The 4,960-nt window shown below is 32.5% G+C and overlaps 1 long non-coding RNA gene across 1 annotated transcript; it reads right to left on the bottom strand.

Annotated features, from left to right (window-relative positions):
• Positions 1-4,152: 4,152 nt before the first annotated feature.
• LOC121230597 (uncharacterized) lies at positions 4,153-4,960 on the bottom strand. The gene is made up of 2 exons (XR_005928578.1): positions 4,669-4,960; positions 4,153-4,561 (listed from the first exon to the last, which is right to left on the bottom strand). It is a non-coding gene; the product is annotated as an uncharacterized lncRNA (long non-coding RNA).

Genomic DNA, 4,960 nt, shown 5'->3' with positions numbered 1-4,960 from the left:
ACGATTGCCCATGGTTGTATAAGCCATTGCTATTCCCGAAACCCTTGGTCTGATATCTCAATGGATTTCGTGCTAGGTTTACCGAGGAGTAAAAATGGCGAGATTCAATATTTGTGGTTGTAGATAGTTCTCAAAATGGCTCATTTTATAGCAGTCATAAAACTGATGATGCCGTGAATATTGCTAATTTATTTTCAAAGAAGTGGTCAGGTTGCATGGCATGCCTAGGACGATTGTGTCCGACCGAGACGCGAAGTTTCTTAGCCATTTTTGGAGGACACTATGGGGGCGCCTTGGAATGAAGTTGCTGTTTTCAACCACTTGCCATCCGCAAACGGACGGCCAAACCGAAGTGGTCAATCGGATTTTGTCTACATTGCTTCGAGCTATCATCCGGAAAAATTTGAAGGCTTGGGAAGAATGTTTACCACATGTGGAGTTTGCGTATAATCGAGCTATTCACTCAGCTACCAAATTTTCTCCTTTTGAAATCGTTTATGGTTTCAATCCGTTAACACCATTGATTTAATGCCATTGCCTTCTAACCAATTTGTGCATGTAGATGGAAAGCGTAAAGCTGATTTCGTCAAGCAATTGCACCAACGAGTTCGAGAAAACATTGAGGCAAGGACCAAGAACTATGAACAACATGCTAACAAAGGTCGTAAACGAGTTGTGTTCGAGCCGGGAGATTGGGTGTGGTTGCATATGCGCAAGGAAAGATTTCCTATGCAACGACGATCTAAACTACTTCCGAGAGGGGATGGGCCATTTCAAGTCCTTGAACGAATTAATGACAATTCTTATAAATTGGACTTGCCTGGTGAATATAATGTTAGCGCGACTTTTAACGTTTCTGATTTGTCTCCGTTTGATGCAGATTCCGATTTGAGGACAAATCGTTCTGAAGAGGAGGGAATTATGTGAGCTTGCCTACGAACCAAATGGAGAATGAACAAGAAGCTATTAAGCTGCCCATTGGTCCAATAATGCGAGCTAGAGCTAAACGATTTAAAGTTGCTATTTTAGCATTGGTGGAACGGATTGAGGAAAATGAAAGCAAAGAGCTTAAAGACGAGCTGAATATTTTCAACTTCTTTGAAGTTGAAATTCGTTCTAGCTAATTAAATTGCTGCTGGATTTTAAACCATTTAAATAAGCATTTAATTAAGTCTTATTACAGCTTATTAATATGTTTTTATTTAATATAAGTGTTTAATATGTCTTAATTTAGTTACATTAAAGATGTCTTGATTTCATTTAGTTTGTCTAAATTATTACATGTCTTAAATCTGTTCAACCGAATTTGTGTCATGCTTTATTAATATTTAAGTTGTTTCAATGTTAAATTAGGATGTTCACATTATGTATTTACTTAGTTCAGCTTAATTTGATTGAAATTAATTAAGTTCATGTGTGTTTTTAGGTACAGCCAAATTTGAAGATTCATTGGGCAGATTCATGCATGAAGATTCAATGGATGTGAAGATGCATGCATGTTGGGTTCAATGCACCAAATGATACATGCATGGACTATATTAAAGATGGTGTGCTGATTGTTGAAGTTCTCTAAGTGACCATTCGGCCAAAAGAGATGATTTTCCATTCTCCAAAGCTGCCATTTATTTCCTTCACATTGCTGGGTACATTGTGGCTATTCGGTTCATGATGTTCACACCTTATGGTCATTCAAAACCGTCCATTCACACTTCCAAATGACTGTTCAAGTTGCTAATTAATGATGGTAATTTTTCAGCAAGAGTTGCTTCATTATTGACCTTATTAAACTCCATTGGCCGAATGTAGCTGCTGCCAATTTTCCAAGTTCGTTGAAGCTCTTCCTTGGTCTATATTCAGCCGAACATTGATTCAAGACCATTCATGGATCTTAGCTCAAAATTAGTTCAATGTTTACTTAGTTTTTAAGTATTGAACTTGACTATTCGGCTACTAGTCACTTAAGCTATAAATAGTTCTTGAATTTCTTGTAAAAGGACTTTTTGCCAAATTTCTGAATGAAATATAATTTTAGTGAGAAATTCACTCTCTTTATTCTCCAAAGCTCAAATTGACTTATCTTCAACGAGTGGCGTCAATCTGACTTTGTTCGAACTTATCACCCATTGGTGTGGCGTTCTTCATACTGTAGGTTCCTATTTTGCTAAATAGAGGGTCTCGGTTTTTATCCTATTTCCATTTCTTTCTTTGAAACCTTAAGCCCGGGTCCTTATTTGATAATAAGGGTTCGATCTTGTTTCATCGAATTACCCAGCAAACAACAACCCATCAAACTCCTTTGTTCCTAAAGCCATCCAACTTCAAACACCAAGACTTGAATTTGATTCAATTCCGACACTACCTAATTTCGATCGGGAAAGATTACGACTCGTCTTTACATCCGAAACGAGCTCGTATCAGTAACCTCACAAGAACAAAAGTTCTATTAAGTTTAATTGATCAAATTCTGTAACCTTTTACAATAAACAAGTAAGCTATTTATAAGCCTAAAATGCCTATTGATATTCGGCATCTATGTTGTTCACACTAACTTAATTCTGTTCACACAGGTATTTAACATGTTCGCACAAATAGCATTAAAATCCAGTTCATGCTTGAAGATGGTACATGAATTGGCCGAACCATCATGATGCTTCACTTGATGAATTCATGCATCCTTAGCCTTGAAGAATCTCCATAATTCCATGAATGTGCAGCTCTTTAATGATCCTACATCTCCCTTGGCTGAATGAGGCATTAATGTGCCTAAAATACTTGAATGGTCATCTTGAAAATGCATGAATCATGCATGAAACGTCCCATGTATTTTCCCCCATAAATATGATCCATGAATCTTCAAATACATGAGCTTTCAGCAACTCCCTCTTGCATGAACGTCCCAAATGCATGTGCTCCTTTAAATGCCATCCATTGAACCTCAATTGTGCATGCACACTCCCATTCATTGCACCAATCCGTTCATGAACCTGCAGCAAATTAAATCAGCAAGTTAAATGCATTTCAAACACATTAAATTAGCAGCATATGAACTCAATAATTTGCACATTAAATTTGGCCATACATATTAACAATTTTAGACATATTTAAAACAACATAATTAATTAAGTATTTAATTTAGATATAATTAAAACACTTAATTAATTATTTGTCCAGATTTTAACAAATTAACTAACTTAAGATAAACAACTAATTTAGCTAATGACAAATTAAATGGTTTATTTTAGCAAAATAAATGCAAGCTAAAGAAAGCTAAAAATAAGGGCACGTTTGGTTCGCTGTATTGGATTAGAGGTGTATTGGATTAGAGGTGTATTGGATTAGAGGTGTAATGGAATAGATGTGTAATAGCAAATCAACTGTTTGGTTGAATGTAATGGAATAGAGGCGTAATAGTAAAACTGTGTTTGGTTGAATGTAATAGAGGTGTAATAGCATAATGGAGAAAACTAAAATGACCAGAATACCCTTAGCATAAATTTGTTTTGGTAAATGATTATTGTTATTGTTATTTAAATTTTAATAAGATTATTTATTATCAAAAATAAATAATTTAATCATATTTAAACATAATTATTATTTAATATATTTTAATTAAAATATATAATTTAATAAAATTCTTAATAATTAGTAGAAATTTGTTTTGGTAAATTATTTTATTTAAATTTTAATAAGATTATTAATATCAATAATAAATAATTTAATCATATTTAAACATAATTATTATTAAATATATTTTAATTAAAATATATAATTTAATAAAATTCTTAATAATTAATATTCTTATATGAATTTACTCAAATCATAATATATGATACTATAAAATATAAATTAAAATAATAATTATTAAATATATTATAATTAAAATATATAATTTAATAAAATTCTTAATAATTAATAGTCTTATATGAATTTACTCAAATCATAATATATGATATTATAAAAGAAAATTTGAAATAATTAATATTAAATATATTTTAATTAAAATATATGATTTAATAAAATTTAAAATAATTATAACTAATAAATTATATTTTATGAATTTGTATAATTTAAAATAATAATTATTACATATAATTTAATTATTACATATAAAATTAGTTTAATTAAGGTAACCTAAGTTTAAAACAAATAAAATAAAGAATGAGGATTTGGTTTAGTGTATTAAGTATATCTATTTTGTTGACAAATCTAAACTAAGCTTTTTCTAATGACTAGATCGAAAGGGTGAAGAACCCCAATAAACAAGAACAAGTATAACTATTGTTTTCTATGTCACTGTGATCTTCTAATGCAATCCTATAACTAGGAAGAACCGCATATAATTGGTCGGATTGCGGCTTTGAGATCATCGTAAAATCTTTGCTCCGAAAATCTGCTAGCTCTTCTCCTTGCTGCTGTAGCTATCTTGAGTCTTTCAGACTCGGGCATCTTCACGATTTTCAGGACTGCATCTGCATATTCTTCTACATTTTGAGCAAGAAATCCTGTTTGTGTCCATCTTCATCTAAAACAATGTCCATTTTCGGGCCAGCAGAATTATGAGCTGAGGGGAGTCGAGCAAAATGAATATCATTTTAAAAACATTTTTAAAATGGAAAACAAAAGTAGCTCGAATCAGAAATTATAATATCAGTTGCCATGCTAGCTCACCTATAGGTATGGCTCCTGCAGCCATGTACTCTACAACACTAATGCAAACTGTAAACTGGTAAGAAATCACAACCATGTACTCCTGCAGCCATGTACTCCTGCAGCTCCTGAGTTAAAAAAAATCAAACTGTAAAGAGTTTCTAGAACTAATCAAGGTTCCAAAACTGAAACACCGGAACCATTAAAAATTTAGCTTGAAGGTCTATGTAAGTATGTGCACCTTCTCGGGACGAAATTGTGCAACAGATATGATTTTTGGAGTTTCCACCGACCTTTCCAAAGGAAGTGCCTG

Source organism: Gossypium hirsutum, chromosome A06, assembly GCF_007990345.1.
Source record: "Gossypium hirsutum isolate 1008001.06 chromosome A06, Gossypium_hirsutum_v2.1, whole genome shotgun sequence".
Taxonomy (NCBI): domain Eukaryota; kingdom Viridiplantae; phylum Streptophyta; class Magnoliopsida; order Malvales; family Malvaceae; genus Gossypium; species Gossypium hirsutum.
Note: the sequence above shows the minus strand (reverse complement) of the source record. Positions and strands in the feature narration are given on the sequence as shown.